The sequence below is a fragment of the Lissotriton helveticus genome, chromosome 3_1 (assembly GCF_964261635.1).
Source record: "Lissotriton helveticus chromosome 3_1, aLisHel1.1, whole genome shotgun sequence".
NCBI classification, from domain to species: domain Eukaryota; kingdom Metazoa; phylum Chordata; class Amphibia; order Caudata; family Salamandridae; genus Lissotriton; species Lissotriton helveticus.
Genome location: NC_136061.1, coordinates 924,851,963 through 924,870,889, shown reverse-complemented (window position 1 = coordinate 924,870,889; position 18,927 = coordinate 924,851,963). Strand labels below are relative to the sequence as shown.

Genomic DNA, 18,927 nt, shown 5'->3' with positions numbered 1-18,927 from the left:
CCCAATAGGCTCTGCGCATTGGAATAATATCTTCAATAGTATAGACGTAGGACTGTGGTTAACTAGGTCTTCTACTGACGATATTAGACTTAAAGTTATGTGTGCCAGCTAGCTCAGAGTTCACTAGAAACTTTCTCGAATAGGCAAGGAGGAGTTTAACCTCCCTGGATAGACAAGAAGGGATTTAGTTTCTGACGACCATAGAACATGACAACTTTGCTCTTCCCTAATCAAGAGTATATCTCTAGAGTCGTGTGAAAACAAAAGACAACTATTTTACTCAGTCAGTACGTGCATTCTTAGTTTCACCAGTTTGTAGAGAAATAAGAGATGGGCGTGTTTCAATAAAAAGATGTTATTTATTGATCAGTCTCTTTTTCTCATACAAGAGAAATGAATCGCTATTATTGCAATACTTATAGTTAAGTAAAGTGCATACAGTAAAAACAGAATTATAAAATAATACTGTAAAAGCATTTATATGGTTTCTTAGCCATATGATACTTAAAATGGATAAAAGATATACATACATATATACATTGACTAATCGTACTCAACTGGTGCTTCTAACTACGCCTACCCCGGTGTACCTGACCTAAGCCTAATACTTGGGAGGGAGTAAGTAAGTAGCAGTTTAAGTTAAGTTTGTGTTGCCAAGAATCTGACTCAAGAATTCTCTGTAAGGGGTTAGTCAGTTCAGTACGTGGGATTTAGAAGGCTGGAGGGTTGGTATCTCTGTCTCAGGACTCGATATCCCAGTTACCCGCGAGGGCGGCTGGAAACGCCGGAGGCTGGATTTCTCGGCAGGAGAAAAGGCAGCGTCTCTCTCAGCGCGTCAAAAGGGAGGGGCAGGGTCCATGGGCTTTCTGCATCAGCTGGGCTCTCCGGCAAGTAGCGCTGCTCCAAGCTCGTCACCACCGCGTCTTAGCTTAGGGCAGCGTCGGTATATTTATACCTGAAAGGTGTCGTGTTTGACGTAAGGATGGACATAAGACGTCAGCAAGAATGTCATAAGGACTGGTCGTTCTTACATTCTTTGCAGGAGTTCTCGAGCGAAATCAAAACAATGGCTGCGGGGGATTTCCCAGGTCTGTTGGAGGTTTGATTTGTTTTGAGAACTCGGTGTGCTTTCTAGGGGGCTGAAGGGATAGTGCTTGCTTAATGTGACAGCATGCGCTATGACCTAATCTGAAGACGGGTTTCTGTGCCGGTGTATGGACAGTAGCAAATTAATAACCGGAAAAGGGTCAGAAATAGGAGTATCAATATAGGTACCTAGATAAACACACTACACCCACTCCACGAATGTATGTACATATTTATTAAACTAAGCAGTAGTAAACATAACTAATAGTGCATGTGTATACCGAACCACCCCAAAAATATATATATATATATATATATTTTTTTTAAATGGCGTATGCAAAATGCACGAAATGAGTATAGGTACTGTATGCATTCAAGCAGTATAATCATTCAAAAGGAGGTGCACATTTTATATCGGCATGAATGATTTGCGAAATTACACATGAAATGGCTCTTGATACAGAAAAAAATTGCGAGACCATCTCATCACATATAAACACAATTAATTGCATATAAACTAGAGGTTGAGGTAATGTAATGTCTCTAGTATTCCTAAGAATAGAAGTTCTGTTCTCTAAGAATAGTTTTACTTTAAGCAGAAGATAAGTGCCAAAAAGGTAAATATTTTGGAATTGGAAAAAAGTTTTCGCTATTCAGGGGAGAAGAGAAAAAATAGTTCACAGTCACTTTGTTTTCAAAAGACTGTAGGCCAAATTCAGAGTTCAGGGAACGCCGTGTGCAAGTTTGTTTAAAGTCATTCTCTCTGTTCCGGTGAAAACATCATTTCAGACAGATTCTCGAAAAAACAATCTACAGCTTCTGGTGAAAGTTCGACTAGGTTAGAAAATGTCGCGACCATCCAGTCACGCGCATGATTGCTTTCACTGATGGTTTGATCAGAACTGCTTACAGAAGGTCGTACCTGGTCGATGCTGCTTCATCTTGTACTTCACTACCCTTCAATCGTAGTGGTGAAGTCTCCACGAATGCCGTCATCAGGATAGGTAGCCGCTGGGGACAGCACAATGCATGAGCCTTTACTGGACCCAACAAAGTATCTGCATCCAATGGTACGTCTGATTGTAGTGTAAGACAGGTGTCCAACACGCATTCTTCGCCGCATAGCATGCACCTTAATACAGGCATAACACAATTCTGCCAGATGGGTCTGAATGAAAGAAACCAGGTCATATTTAGATCTCGTAGCCGGGTTAAGCCAAGGACTTTAGTTATGCGGTCCCGGTAGCGGATAGCTAGGATCGTTTCTTCTATTGTTGCTGGAGTCTTGTCTGTGACATGGCTTGCCATAACGAAGCAAGAGTAGCAAGAATAAAATGCCTGCTACGAGTCCCAACAGGAGTGGAAGTCCGCCAAAGATGGAATGGACGAAATTTGGAAAGATACCCAGGATCGCTTTCAATGGGGTTAAAGCGCCTGAAAAAACTGTCTTAAATACACTCGCGATACCACTTGTATCAGAAATATTTAAGATTTCGTTCAGTATTTCTGCGAAGTGTAGGGGACAATTTGTTGATAACATTGAATGAATCTCTGCCGTTGTCCTTGCAACTTGGAGATCATACGTTTCTTTTGATGACGTCAACTGGGTTGGCGTCTGTAGGAGCACAGTCTTCATTCTGCTTAAAGTATCAATTCGAATAGAAGAGATTTTTAAACTGGGCCATAACCTTCCCTCCCTGTCTGGAGCATCATTCGGGAACAATACTCTTTCACAGCACATGACCCTGGAAGTCACGCTTACAAGATAAGGTTTTCCTGGCAGCAAGCCACAACATCTGTGATCTACAATTAGAATGTAACTCCCGTTCGAAAGTCTTCTAAAGAATGGTTCTATTTGTGTTGCAGGTGTGCCTAACTGGTGACATGAAAGGTTATTTGAAGTCCCTTCACAGGCCCCATGCAAACTAATACCCTGACACAGAAGTATGCCACTTAGTGATTTTTCACAATTATTACCACTATGAAATACACTCTGTCCGTTATTACTGACACATGTGTGTGTATAGGGCAAGTTCCATGTGGACTTATTAATGTATCCTTTACCCAACCTTTCATACTGGCCTGCCTGTATATATTTTTGGCAGTATTGAAACTGGAAAGTTGTTATCGGTATATTTATTATCCCATGTATTATCCATTCAATGACAGGTCGTTCTGACATTGTCAATGGTAATCTCTCAAGTTTTTCAATGCTCAGAATTGTATAGTCAGCACCCTTTTGTGCCAAACTGATTTGTTTATCAGTAAGGTTAAAGATATTAAATAGTGACGTCGTGTTGATTAAACGCCAAGGCACATAGCCTGAACGCAGATTTTGTAATGTCCAGCCAAGCTGTACAATAGAACGTAATTGAGACTGACCGTGTTGCAACATCAGTAAGTCTTGTTCTATTATATCGATTGCAGAAGATACAATACTGTCCAGTGAATATATTCTGGAAGACAGTCATTAACCCATTGTCCACAACAAAGTGATTTTTCCAAATTAGCACGGTCAATTTCCCGTATTTTTTCTGCTGTCTCAATTTGAGTTACTTTCCAAGCTTCATTGTAAGCTGCATATATAGAGGCCGCTATGAAACGTTTTTGACGCTGTTTGCGTGGTCCCATGATGAAATCACGCAAGTCAGCACCTTCTTTAAGTAAAGTTAAGTGTTCCTTAATTTCTGACAGTGTGGATGTATGTAGCCATTGAAGGCAGAGTTTTCCCACACTGTAAGTAGTTACAATCCCTGGATGTTGTCTCTGGGAGTATCTTGGGTCTGGCCTGGTCAATGTGAACCCCTGTATTTTGTTCAGGAATCTGTCTTGACAGTTATTTGTGTCTGTGGGCCAGATCAACCATTGTTTCCAATCAGCATGTGTTCTGTTTTGGTTTAAAATATGGGATACGTCTATCTCAACCTCCGTAGTGCTATTACTGTTAGGTGTTGGTTTTGGAATAGACGGTTTATTTAAGTCTTTGATTTTTGCTAGGCCAAGACAGGATGTCTGTTGAATTGTGTCATTCAAAAATATAATTTGTTCTGGGATCATGCAGGCTCTAAATAATGATTCTATACCTTGCACTTGCCAATCTTTTGTGCCCCAGATCGTTCTCGTTTCAATCTTATTGTTCCAGAAGTCAAAACCGAATGTATTCATTTTTTCAAAGAATGAGTCCGAATATATCAATTTTGTGTTTGTAAGCATGGTTTTCACTCCTGTCTTATTTAACAATTTGAAATAAAATGATTCTGCATTACTTGTGTTGAACCCTGAAAAGTATGAATATTTATCAAAAAATGTCTTTGAACTGCCTTTAGGTGGAGTTGCACAATGTTCCCATTGGTTAAAATTCAAAACATTTCTAGGTTGAGTAGATTTATGCAGATAATGGTTACTATAATGGTTGTAACAAAACATTTGATCGTAATTAGATGAACCTTGCAAATAATCATGTTCTGTAAATTTAGCTGACATTACTAGCTCAGACATCATATCATTAATACTTTCAAAGTCCCAATCATCAGCAAACGTGCTTGGTTTTACAAAGTCACTCAATGAAATCTTGAATTGATGAGGATACTTCAGGAGCTCAACCGGACCATAGATTTCGTAATCAGTTTTGTCCCATGCTACCCCTCCGGGTATAGGATTGGCTGTGAAGTTTACTGAAGAAAGTTCTCTTTTCTCTATGTGTGAAGACTTGTGTGGTTTCAGGACCAAGTTGATGTTCTGACTTGCTGTGTCCATTGTAGCATATTTTCCCTCAATGAAATGTCCCAAGCATAGTACCATGATGAGCCAAAGTATGAGGATGAATACTCCTAGTGCCACCCAAAGTTCAATCCATGGAGAAATCAGATAGGTTTCTTTTAGTTGATGAAAGAGTTCCTTTGCTTTGTCTTTAAAAGTTTTTGTTGTCGGCTGTTCCTCAGGTTCACTTGGATCCTCAGAAAAATCATCGAAGTTGATGAAGTAGCCTGATGCTGTTCTGTCAATTGTTTCAATTGCTTCTTGATTCCTTTTTGTTTTTGGAATTTTCTTTGTTTCATTAGCATAGTCTGTGGTTACATCATTGTAGACTGGTGTTTCTTGATTTAAGATTTTAATTTGGGTTTCAAGAGGTTTAAGTTCCATGGCTTTGTTGCATAGTCCTTGTTGTTTTACTGTAGGTTTATCAATTGTGATTAGTCTTTCAGTTTCAACCTCTGTGTTTGTAGCAAACTTTGGTGTTCTACTACTTCTTGGGGGTCCACTTGGCCTACTACTTGTTATCGGCCACATGATTTTGGTTTAACCAGGTCGATGGATACAACTCGGTTCTCCTTTTTACCAGCAAGGGGCGGTAGTACTACTGATCTTGTCCCGTTGACAGACAAGACAGGAACTGCTTTTCTGTAAGAAGGCCCAAATTCCTTCTTCACCGCGATCTTCTCTCTGACCAGATCCCCGATTTTTGGAATCCAGACAGGCCTTGCTGGGACAGGTGGGTTCTCTTCAGTGGTTATTGGCTGCTGTTTCAACTTTATGTTGCTCAGGTCTTTTCTTGTTTCGTTTAAGTCCTGTAAAATAGCCAAACGATCTTTGATATCAAAGCATTTTTCTTTAACCACTGAAGTTTGACTATCAAGGTCCTGGATTAACATTCTAGTCCCAAACAATAGTTCGTACAGACTGAGACCTCTCAGAGAATTTCTTGGCAGATTATTAAGTCTACGTTGGACACTTATTAAATGTTTGACCCACCCAGCTCCCGAACCTAATACCTTTGCCGTTATAGATTGCTCTATGCCTTGGTTTTTTCTTTACACCATCCCGTTTCCCTCAGGAAGGAAGTGACAAGAGTACCGCAATGCTATGCCCATGCCGGCCATGTCCGCCTTATAAACTCGAGAGCTAAAAGCAGAACCCTGGTCAGAATGTAGCATGCCCCATGCATATATGCCATTATAGACTCGCAAATCTTTGTATAACAGTTCAGACGTCAGCCAAGAGCTGGGGTCTACATTATGAGTGTAAATAGCCTCTATATGTTACTGTGACTCATTATTACTACTGGGTCTTAAAGTCGATAGCCTAATCCTTTATTGAGCGAAACGCCATGGCAGTACACCGTCTCGGTCACCACTGCGGTCTCTGTTGCAGTCTGGACAGTGTTTTGCAAATATGTGATGTTGCAGGCTCATTCCTGGCCACCAGTATGTTGATTGTAATTCTTCTAGAGAATCCTTAAGTGTAAGGTGTCTAAGACCCTCACCCAAATGTGCGTCTGCTATTAACTAGCCTCTCCTGTCCATGTTTGGAATCACTCTATCCCCCACTCCAGGGATTCGAGCAAAAGGAACGGAGTTTGCATCGATTATGTATGTATAATTGAGTGGATACATGAGGGGTAGCACTGAGCAGTCGCCTTTTGATGACGTTTTTACCGCCAGCATTGTTTCCCCGTCAATGTATTTTACTGAACGCTTTTTTGTAGCTACGTAAGCGATTTAGTGGTTTCCGCTGTGGCTGTCTCAGCCAATGAATTCCCTGCAACGTGAACGCCATCACGCTGATGACTCAGTGAGTGTATCACGTGAGTCTTTGGTAGTTCTTTCTTTAAAAGAACTATTTGTTCCCAAAGCGATTTCTGCTTTATTGTGGCACCTGTGTCATCTTTGTACCCGTTTTCAACCCATTTCTGCAAGTCGTTATTGTATGATTTGACGCAGTAATACGAATCGCACACTATTAGTGTCGGGAATTCGCGATCGGCATTATCTAGCGCCATTTTTAATGCTATTATTTCAGTTTGAATTATTTTCCACTGAGTGTGTTTTTGAAAATAGAGGTCTCAATTTACCTCCGCGCCACACATCTTTTACAATCTCGCATGTGGCGTTGTAAGCTTGTTCTCCCCAAACTACATATCGACATGCGTGTGAGAACTCCCCCATTGGCCCACCGAAAAACATTGCTGCATACAACGCTGCAGAGGCGGTGGGAACGGTCCTCTCCCCCTCCCCCGCCCCTTTTGTTTGTTAATCTGAGCTTTCCTTTGGCTGCAGTGAGGTTATTTTGCGCGGTGTGGGGCGCCGGAGCTTGCAAATCTGATGAGATTTCCTTTTCTCTGGGCCTCCCCCGTGCACCCCCACCAGAACTGACAATCTTTGAGCGCTGTGCGGTGTGAGATCACACTGTGGGCCCCGCACGGGCACAGCCAGACTTGGGGGCGTGGGAGAGGTGATGGACTTGCAGTGTCAGTTGGATGCCTCTTCCGCCTGGGCCCTGACTTAATGCTGATCTAAACTGCCGAAGTGGAGCCGTGTTGTTGGGGTGCTGGTTCCGCGGGCCTATAACGCGATTGTGCAGAGGTTCCCCCCTTCCTCCTCCCCGCCCCTCTCCTGTGTTCCGCGACTCTCCTTTATCGGATGACCGCATGTGCATTGGAGTAATCACCATAGGCAGACTGACGGTGTTTCGTTGTCTTTGGAGGCCGACGTTACCCGCGCCCACACTGCTGTAGGGCCTGTTTCTGACATGATAGGTATTGAAGTGCCCGCACCCGGAGTGACTGAGTTCAAAATATCATTTGACTGGACTGGGGTTGCCCTGGATTAAACGGCACACGCTGGAGCATGGAGCGGGGAAAGAGCACCTGTACTAGGGGAGTGAAGCCAGTCCAATCGAATAAACTGGACAGATACACCATCACTAAAGTTATGCCCAAGGGAAGATTATCGGAAGACTCGGCGGGGGGGCGGGGGCACAGTTTCGGGACGGATCCGACCTGTCTCTCAAGGATGTCATGGACGCTATATCTGGGGTCAAGACCTCCCTTTAGCACAAAATGGACACAATGGCCATAGATATCAACCTCATTTGTGCAGATATGGGGAAACTAAACGAAAAAGTGAAACAGGTCGAACTCACCACCGCTAGCCTTGTGGAGGATGTTTTTCAGCTATTGAGGGAGGTCGGAGAAATGCGCAACTCACGAAGGGCATTTGAACTCAAGCTACATGACTATGAAGGCCGTCTCCGCCGCAATAACCTACGCATCCTGGGCGTAACTGAGAAGTCGGAGGGGCACGCCCCAGAACTATTCGTTGAAGATCATATTCTCAAGCATCTCCAGCCGAAGGGCCTCAGTAAGTTCTTTGTTGTCGAGCGGGCACACAGGGTCCCGGGCGGCCGTTCCAGACAGGGCGCTCCCCCGCGGCCCATGTTGGCCAGAGTCCTCAACTTTCATGACAGAGATGCTATTCTCCAGTGCTCGAGGGCTAACACTTCCCTTAAATATGAGAACGCTACAGTCACTTTCTTCCCCGACTTCACGCAGAGGGTGCAGAGACAACGGAAGACTTTCCTGTCAGTGAAACATGATCTGCGGGAAGGGGCATGAAGTATTCAATGCTGTTCCCGGCCCGTCTTCGAGTGGTAGCAGATGATAAAGTATGGTTCTTCAATCAACCAGAGACAGTGTCGGAGTGGCTGGAGAATCGGGGCCACCCGGACCTGGCGAACCAAGGGGATGGGGGTGAAGTTGAGACCTAGCCATTCTGATTAGAAGTGGTTTCATGTGCCCTAGGGATGTGAGTTTGTGGCAGGGGGGTGAGGGGGTTGGGGGCGTGAAGGGAGGATGCCTTTATGTGCTCGTGGGGAGGGTGTGAGATATATTATTTGTTTGATTATATACACTGCGGACTTCTTCCGATGGGGATTTTATGGGGCATGGCCTGGAGCTCTCAGAATTTTCCCCTTAATTGACCTTTTTGTTCTTTCTTTTGAATGTTAAGGGCGACAGGCACTCTGCTTTTTCAATGGGCAGTTTGGAGCCTAATGGGCAGTTTGGAGCCTAATGGGCAGGGCGGTGGGGGGGAGTTGGGGAGGGAAGTTTGGTTTACCAGTTAGATGTATGGTTTATGGCACCGGTGTGTTGTGCCTGTTAAACATGCGGCATACAGAAGACTGTCAACTCTTTTTCATACACGATGATGACGTACAGATTTATTAATACATGCACCCAGATGGCACCTTAGAGGTGGCCCCCGAAATCCAACCGACCACTAGTATACTGGCTGACTGGTGTAGACCAGCCTGCCACCACAGAACCGTTTCTGGCCCCCAACAGGTGAGAGCCTGTGATATCTGCAAACAGAAACAATGCCTACTCCGGCCAGAGGTGTTGTCACCTCCTTCAAGCAGGATGGGTAAGTGATCAGCATATCAAGGCAGGAGGCTTCAAAGGCCTCAACTGCCTTTTGATAGGAGACCCAATGCTTATCCAGACAAGGAAGTGCCACGGCCTGTCTCTGGCACATTTGGCACAACGAAAGGTGGGAAAATTAGCTAGTCAGGAGGCCTCTTTCCCTCTCAGGCTAGTTGTGGGAATCTGGGGTTTTGTTGCACTACCACCCCACCCCCCCATACTTTTTGCATGGTCTTTGATGCAACTTTGACTGATGTGTACTGGGTTCCTGCTAACCAGGTTCCCAGTACCAGTGTTCTTTATCTAGTGCCTTTACAATTGTTACCCCAATTAGCAAAACTTTTAGCACCCTCTGTAAGTCCATTGTAAACGGTACCCTTGTACCCAGGGCCTGAGGTACTAAAGAAGGCATCTAAGGGCAGCAGTACAAAATGTGCCAAACTAAGGCACTTGTCACCAAGCAGATTCAAGAATACCATTGCAGGATGTGTGTCTACACGTCAAGTAATATTTCTAAGTCACCCATACAGCAGGCGTGACAGCCCAAAGGCATGGTGCTGAATAGTACATGTGTGGGCATACATGCATGAGCTGATTTGCTCCTGTGCTGGTCAGTCCTACTACTGCCAGTACAAGTGTCCAGGGAAGCCATTTTAAAACCGATGCTTTACACTGATGAAAACGAGTTCCACCGCTACATGATGGCTTCACTGAAAATAGGGAAGTTTGGTATCAAATAACTAGTATTGACAAACCCACACTGATGCCAGTGTTGGATTTACCAATACATGCACTTGAGGGAACCTTAGAGGTTCCCCCTGAAAACCTACCAGGGTCTGGAGTTCTTACTTAGTGGTTTTTGCCAGCCTGCTACCCAAGACTTTGTTCTGACCTCCTTGGGTGAGACGTTTGCTCTCAGGAGACCCAGAACAAAAGCCTGTCTGGGTAGAGGGTTTAACACCCCTTCCTACAGGATTACCTGCAGATTAGCCTTCTTTGGATGGCAAGCCTTAAAGGGCTACGGCCTTTGAAACGCAAATCCGGCTCCCCCTCACAGGAGAGAAAGCCAACCCCTTTCTCCAGGACCCCCTTGGCACCTGGACAGGCAGGAAAACTAGCCAGTCAGGTAGGCCTGCCACCTCCAGTCTAGTAGGACCCTTAAGGTGGGCTACTGTGAAGTGAGTGTGATTTATCATCTTTGTGATTGCATAAGGAAATGGTTACTTACTAGTAGGAGTAGTTTTGCAGCTTGAGCAGTTTTCTGAATTCACATGCTGTGTATTATTCCGCTATCTAGTGGTTGGGATGGGAATATTCTTCTGTTGCTTTAGGCGTTGTACAACACCATTTGGTGGTAGATCCAAACCTTGAAGTTCCTGTGCGTGTTAGCCATCTTCAAATTCTTTTTTATCCCTTTTTCCTCGAGGAAATGTTTTAAATCCTGTTTTCTCTAGATGTTAGTTCTTTGGTTTCCATGATATCATGGCCCACCCATTAGCATTCCTCCTCTGAGTGGAGGTGGATGGGTCGCATGTGAATCCAGAAAACTATTCAAGCTGCAAAACTACTTCTACTGGTAAGTAACCATTTCATTTTAAAGCATGAATCCTTTTCTGGATTCACATGCTGTGCATTAGATTATGTAGTAGTCTCCCCCTTCTTGGGGTGGCTGTAGTAAGATGAGGAAGACTTTGCGAACAGGTGTTGAAGTACCTTTGGTGCCGCTGGAGCTTCCTTAGTCATCTGTATATTCAAGCAGTAATGTTTTGTGAATGTGTGTGGGGATGCCCATGTTGCGCCGCAACACATATGGTGTCTATTGGCACACTGGCCATGAAGGCTAGGGTTGCCCCCTTTTGCCTTGTTGATTGGGCCTTAGGCTGTGTGTTTAGAATTTTCTTGCCGAGGCATAGCATACTTGAATTGCCTCTACAATCCAACGTGCAATTGTCCCCTTTGACACAGGTGCTCACTTGTTGGACCTTGAGTGAGAGAGACGAACAATTGATTGCATTTACGGAGTGGTTTTTAGGTTTCGCCTATCGAAAGCTGCACAAGCAGCGTTTCACGCAGGCGAAAACTGTTGTCTAGAGTATGTGTGTGTAGTCCCGCCCCTCTGTTCCATTGGCTAGCTCCATAAATGGAGGCTAGCCATTGGAACAGAGATCTGTCCGTCAATGCCGGAGCAGATTCGTGGGCGTTCCAGAGAATTTTAGGCTTTTGCCCACGTCATGCGGCTGTGGGCGTGTTTTTTTGTTGTATTTTTAAGCTTTGTTTTCGCCATTTCGGAAATGTCCTTTGCAGGGGTGGGTTGCGCGATGTCCCGCTGTCCGTTCTCGCCCCCCCTCCCGCTATCCGTGTGCCCGTCAAATAACCTATAAGAGAACAGCCAGGACTCTGGCCCCTCCCCAAAGGCAATGTTCACATTCAGTGCTGGGGAGAGCGGCTATGCCTGCATTTATTGCAGATCGCGTCCATGTACAAACTTGTTATTGCTGAACTTCTGAGAACCACTTTTAGTCGGGTGCCTTCTCCATCCATTGAGGGGGTGTCCTGGTCCCTCAATACTTCTGCACTCCGTCGGGCGCAGACCTGTCCTCTGCCTCTTTGGATGTAAATGTAAATGTAAATGTAGTTGAGCTTATATAGCGCACAGCTACCCGCAGTGGGTTTCCCGGCGCTTGCTTAGGGAACCCTTCCTGGTATTCCCCTGTGAGATAGCAGGGTATCCACAAGGTGAAAGTCAGGCATCCCGCCGCGAGGGGCCGTTGTGGAGATTAAGCAAGCTATTGCCCAGAGTCGCAGAGTGTGAACCCGTGAGTCGAGGAGGCACCGGGGCGAGAATTATCGAGTCCGTGGAATTTTTAGCCCAAGACCCGCCGAGGCGGGGAATTGAACCCTGGTCCAGGACCGATCTCAGCTTCCGGGTCTGCTGCCTCTAACCCCTGAGCCACACTTCTCCGTACCAGTGCCCTAGTGCCAGGGCTCCTGCAGCTCTCGTGGCGGCTGTACCCACTCTGCCCCTCGGTGTCCTCTTTAGAGCCTCAAGTGTATCTTTCCTGCCCCGCTCCCCTCTTCTCCATCCTCGCATCCTCTGCTCTCTTTACCTGCTGAGCTGAGACGGCCCATGCTGTGCATCAGAGGCCCTGAATGCGCAGGTGTCTGAACCTTGAACCACGGAAACCATGAATGGACGCCCAGCCAGCCCTGCGCGCCCTCTCTCCGGCCAGCAGCCCAGGCCCGTGCCCTGTGATACCGCAGTGTCTGGCCTCGTCACTTTCAACACGGGACGTTGTGAAGGATGGCTTTACTCCTGCGTAGGGGCGCGGCCCCTTCTACGCGCCTAGTCTCCGCATGCACCCTCCCATAAATTTCCCTTAACTCCTGAGTACACCAGGGACCTCGTGCACTGAACCGCGAGGCAGGGTTGGCAAACCAAGGCTCTGTAGTCGCCATCTTCACTACAAATGAACCAGCCTGCAGCAGCTCCCTTCCCTCATCGCTTCTGTTTACTTTACGTTTGCCTTCTGCACACTAATACATTTTGTTGCTTCTAGGCACAATGAATTGATTTTTATAGTTCAGTTCGCATTGTTAATTAGGGCCCCGGGTCTGTTAGGGCCCGGGTCTGTTAGGGCCCATGATTATCTAGGCTCACCTGTGGTTGTTTAGTTCACACCGTGGTGTCAAGGCTGGGCGGCCATGTTTACAACAGCCATGTCCACTGGACATTTGTGCAGCCTAAAATCCATTCTGCAGGTCGGATAATAGACGAGGACAGAGTACACTGTGCCATTAAATAAACAAGGACCTAAATGCTGCGCAATGCATACCAAAAGTATGTGCTGCCGGAGCGTCTCGCGTCAGGCCTTGGACAGCTTTAGATGTATTTATTTATTTAATGCGCTTTTATATAGCGCAAACTTTACCCGAAGGTGTCAAAGCGCTTTACATAAGAACCAGTTTCAAAACATAAGGATTTAGGATTACGTGCGTTACATAAAAGATACAAGCAGAAAAAAATTGCAAATGTACAAGTTGTAAAGTCACAAGAGAGTCACCCAAGGAAGTGATACCAATGGATAAACTCTAAGCGTCACATAGGAATGGTAGATGCTGTAAGAAGGTGGTGAGGGGCTGTGCTTTGGTAACTGGAATAGTAATGTGGATACACTCACTCGCCCAAACCCACCCACCCACTCACTCACCCTCCCTCCCTCCCTCCCTCCCTCCCAGGACCCTGCACGCAGCATAGACCCTACTCCGTCTGCAGCTGTCTATGCTCTTACTAATGCCCACTCCCGTCCGTAGCTGAATGTAAAACCACAACTGTAGAGATAGTGCCATTACTTCTCAAGGTGTGAGGGGACAAGACCAGTACAGGAGGGACGTTGGGACCTTTCTTCTACACAAGGAAGTGGGCATACCTACTACAGACTCGGGACAGTGCCAAGCACGCAGTGGGCATTCAGTTCTGCGGGATGGGCTCAGTGAATATACCCTAGGTCTTAATTTAAGCACCATAGTGCCACCGATTTATAGCGACAACTCCCCTGGGTGAGCAGATGGGCTACGGCCAAGGTTTGTGTACTAGAGCGGGTGCTGTGCAGCAGCTTTTCGCGCAGGCGAAATCTTATGTCTACTGTATGTGTGTGTGTTGTCCCACTCCTCTGTTCCATTGGCTAGCTCCATAAATGGAGGCTAGCCATTGGAACAGAGATCTGTCCGTCAATGCCGGAGCAGATTCGTGGGCGTTCCAGAGACTTTTAGGCTTTTGCCCACGGCGGTGGGCGGTGGTTATTTATTTTTTTTAAAGCTTTGTTTTCGCCATTTTGGAAGTGGCGTTTGCAGGGGTAGGTGGCGCGATGTCCCGCGGTCCGTTCCCGCCTCCCACCCGCTGTCCGTGTGCCCGTTCCTGCCCCCCCCCGCTGTCCGTGTGCCCGTTCCAGCACCCCCTCCCGCTGTCCGTTCCCGCCCCCACTCCCGCTGTCCGTGTGCCCGTAGGTGCTCTTTTCCTGTCAGTTGTTGTAAAGTCACGCCGTCATTTTTCACCCTTCTTCCCCCCTGCTCACTTTGTAGCCCTTCATGCGTCCATCACGCACTTGACTCCTGTATTCGCCTACCTTCCATTTTACCCCTTAATGCGTCCATCACGCACTTGACTCCTGTATTCGCCTACCTTCCATTTTACCCCTTCATGCGTCCATCACGCACTTTACTCCTGTATTCGTCCACCTTCCATTTTACCCCTTCCTACTTCAAACTCCCACGTTAACCCATGTCTCACTTTACCCCTTCATGCGCCCATCACCCACTTTACTCCTGTATTCGTCCACCTTCCATTTGACCCCTTCCTTTCCGCCGACTCCAGATTTCGCTTCACTCTCAGCTCCCGGTTTACCTTTCAACCCCCCCCCCCCTTGTGTTTTACAAGCAGCTGTGTGTTCCAGACGTCCGAAATTGACGTACAGGTTATGACGTACTCCTATGTGTGCCCTCGCGCCCGTGTGTCTATATAGCTTTGTTTTGCAGACGCAGCTACTTTCCCTCGCTCTGTCAGAGGCAAAGAGCGCCTCCTAACACTGAAGTTCCAAGCACTGCAGCAGCTGTGACTCGTGCACCCTCACATCTGTCTGCTTCCATCACCTCGGCAAGCTGGCGCTGTCACCCCTGTAGTAAGTGGGTAATCGACTGAAACCCATAAGTGCCAGGGCTCTCGCCAGGAGGCAGCTTACACCAGCCCATTTCAATTGTTAGTGCTGCCTAAAACAGAATCAACGATTAACCATAAAAGTGGGTAGAGGATGTAGCGTAAAGGCCAGAGCTGCTCAGCTGGGGAACCAGGTTCGAGTCTTGGCTTCGACTCAATGTCCTGTGATTCTGGGCAAATCACTTTATCCTCCCGCGCCTCCCACAAATGAACGTGTCCTCAAGCTCATGAAAAGCGCAGGAGTTGATTACGTGCCCGGCTCAAATTAAGGGCTGCCTGTAGCTATAGTTGCAGTGGTAATGTAACGCCATGGCTATAGTCTTCCTCCCTCAGGGCTGGGCCCACGCCATTTCCATGGTGCGGGTCTCACCTTAAATGAGCTTCCGGGACTCCCCTGGGACTAACAGTCTCACGTTCTCATCGCTAAAGTCTCTCTCTCAGGGCTGGAGGGTCTCTCGCTCGGGGCTGCGTTCACCCTCTCCAGATGGGGGTCTCCCTCTCCCTAGGTGGCCAGTCCTGTTCTAGTGCTCACTTCTCACCCCCCAGTGCTAAGGTAGAGGCCTTGCTTGACTGGGGTCTCACTCTCTCGGGGACGAGGGTGACACTTGTTCGGGCTGCATCCATGCCGCAGGTAGGGGGTGGGGGGTCTCACAATCCCTAGGTGGTCACTTCTGTTCTAGTGCTCGCGTCTCACCCTCCCAGTACTAAGGTCGCGGCCTTGCTTGGCAAGGGTCTCACACACTCTCGGGGACGTGGGTGACACTTGTTTGGGGGCTGAGTCCACACTTTCCCTGAGATGTGGTCTCACGCTCCCTGAGCTGTTGGACGCTTTTCAGGAGCAGGGTCGGGGTTTTCACTCTCCGAAGCCTTTTACCACAAAAGGTGTGAACTGTCCATTCCCACTGCATTCTGGTAATTGTAGTGCCGCGTGTATAACGTACACAGACAGAGGAAATACCTGGGCAGGGCGAGTCATTCACACCTGCTCTGATTTAACAAACAATTGTTTCCGGCTTTTGGCATTGTAAATGACCATGCCATTTATTTATGTTTTCAAAACCAACACATAAATAAAAAAATTGTCATTTACAATGCCAATAGCTCTAACTTTTACAAAGGCGAAACCGTTGCATTGTAAATGCTTGTTTCTCTTATAGATAGGATAGTAAAGCCCTTCTTACGTCCAGGGTATGAAGGCTTCTTTCTAGTCATGTATAAGGAATTTGGAAGACAACTGCTAGCTGTATACTTTGGTTCATGTGGAATTTGCTTACTACCTTTGGTAGAAATTGGGGGTTTGTCCTTAGGATAACCTTGTCCTTGTAGATTTGCATGTGTGGTTCCTCAATAGTTAACACTTGTATTCACTTACTCGTTGTAGAGATGTTATGGCTATTAAGAAGGCAGTCTTTCTGGTATTGTATTTGAGTTCTGCTTAATGCATGGGCTCAAATTGTCCTGTCATTCAATCAACAAAATTTGTAAAGCGCGCTACTCACACGCTAGGGTCTCAAGGCGCTGGGAGGAGGAGGAGGATACGCTACTGCTCGAACAGCCAGGTCTTGAGTTGCTTCCTGAAGGAGAGATGGTCCTGGGTCAGCCGAAGGTGGGTGGGGAGGGAGGTCCATGTCTTGGCCGCCAGGTAGGAGAAAGATCTTCCTCAGGCGGTGGTTCTGCGGATTCGTGGGACGGAGGCGAGGGCGAGCCTGGCGGATCGAAGCTGGCGGGTGTGTGTGTAGAATGTGAGGCGGCTGTTGAGGTATTTGGGGCCCGTGTCGTGGAGAGCCTTGTGTGCGTGGGTGAGGAGCCTGAACGTGATCATCTTGCTGACGGGGAGCCAGTGCAGGGGTCTCAGATGGGCAGAGATGTGGTCGTGGCGGGGGATGTCCAGCATGAGTCGTGCAGAAGCGTTCTGTATGCGCTAGAGTCTTTTCTGGAGTTTGGCTGTGGTTCCCACGTAGAGGGTGTTCCCGTCCAGTCGGCTGGTGACGAGGGCCTGGGTGACCGTCTTCCTGGTTTCGGTGGGGATCCACCAGAAGATCTTACGGAGCATGCGCAGGGTGTTGAAACAGGATGACGAGACGGCGTTTGACTTGTTTGGTCATTGTGAGCGAGGAGTCCAGGATGAAGCCCAGGTTGCGTGCATGGTCCGTTGGGTTGGGGCGGAGCCCAGGGCCGGGGGCCACAAGGAGTCGTCCCAGGCAGAGTGGGAAGGTCCCAGGATGAGGACTTCCATCTTGTCTGAGTTCAGTTTCAGACGGCTGAGCTTCATCCATTCCGCGACGTCTTTCATTCCTTCCTGGAGGCTGGTTCTGGCGGTGGTGGGGTCGTTGGTGAGGGAGAGTATCAGCTGGGTGTCGTCAGCGTAGATGATGTTGAGGTTGTGTTGGCATGCGATGGCTGCAAGGGGGCTCATGTAGACGTTGAAGAGGGTGGGGCTGAGCGAGGATCCTTGCGGAACGCCGCAGATGACTTTGGTGGCCACGGAATGGGGGGAGGCGGACTCTCTGGGTTCTTCCAGCGAGGAACGAGATGATCCACTCCAAGGCCGTTCCTTGGATTCCGGTGTTGCTGAGGCGCTGTACTAGGGTGCGGTGGCATTCGGTGTCGAAGGCTGCAGAGAGGTCTAGGAGGATGAGGGCGGCTGTTTCCCCTTTGTCGAGCAGGGACCTGATGTCGTCGGTAGCTGCGATGAGGGCGGTCTCGGTGCTGTGGTTTGCTCGGAAGCCGGACTGCGAGGGATCCGTTTGTCTCGAGGAAGGCGGAGAGTTGTTTGTTGACGGTCTTCTCGATGACTTTGGCAGGAAAGGGAGGAGCGAGATGGGGCGGAAGTTCTTGAGGTCCGTGGGGTCTGCGGTGGGTTTCTTCAGGAGGGCGCTGAGCTCGGCATGTTTCCAGCTCTCCGGGAAGGTGGCGGATGCGAAGGAGCAGTTAGGACTGTGTTTAAGCTCCACATCGGGACTGGGTCCTTTCTTGGAGGTGCAATCCTTTTGGACCGCTCAAGGAATCTTTAAATGACTGGTGTAGGCTACAATTGCTCCTAGGGGGCACCTTGAGGCTCGAGTAGTTGATATTACAGTTAAGCAAGTGTGTCAGATATATGAACACCGTTTCCTATGTGGAAATTGAGCTTAGGGTATTGTTTCATGTGCACCATATGGTGTACCTGTAGGAAGCAGGCTCTGTATATATGTTGGAAAGTGGATTATTGGTAGGGGCAAATGTAGGTCTGCCCCTGGCAATAAGGCAACTAACACAGTAAGGGTCATAGAAAATTATTCCTATGCTCAACTCTTAGTAACGTGGCTGCGAAAAGGCAGGCGCAACTTCAAAGACAGGTATGTAAAGCATTTAAAAAAAACATTTCAGTAAATAATTAAGGCACAACACAAAATAAAAATCCAACACCAATTTATAAAAATAGGTAATATTTGTATCTTTTAAATGACACCAAAAATGAAAACAATCCGCTGTAGGGAACCAGAGATCTGACTTTCTAAAGATTAGTCACTTTCTAGTGCTTAGAAGCCACCAGTGCCCCTTTCAGTCATTTTGTTTTCTCTGACAGGGACACACCTTTAGAAATTGTTCTGGAGAATTTCTCACCACTCCGGGGCAGCCTTTTCCAGCAGGCGGGGTCCAGTTAGAACTCCTTCCTGCGGGTCTCAAAGTATCCAACACACAATCCAAGGTTCTGGAATCTCCAAGAGGATCCTTGAAAGTGTGAAACTTCAATTCCGCAATCCACTTGAACAAAACCCTTACAAATCCACTGGCACTTCAGGCTGGAAATTCTTTGGGGATGTCCAGGTGAGCTCTGTTAACCTGTAGCTTGCAACGAGTCAACTCTTTAGTTCTTTTACAGCAAGGTAATCCAGAGGGCCGTAGGTTCAGATGGTGCAGTCTTCAGAGGGCAGGCCTTAGAAATTGC

At 47.3% G+C, this 18,927-nt stretch overlaps 1 protein-coding gene across 3 annotated transcripts in view; it reads right to left on the bottom strand.

The window, feature by feature from the left end:
* Positions 1–18,927, bottom strand: part of SRRM1 (serine and arginine repetitive matrix 1) — an 836,097-nt gene that overhangs the window by 655,539 nt on the left and 161,631 nt on the right. The window lies entirely within an intron of this gene.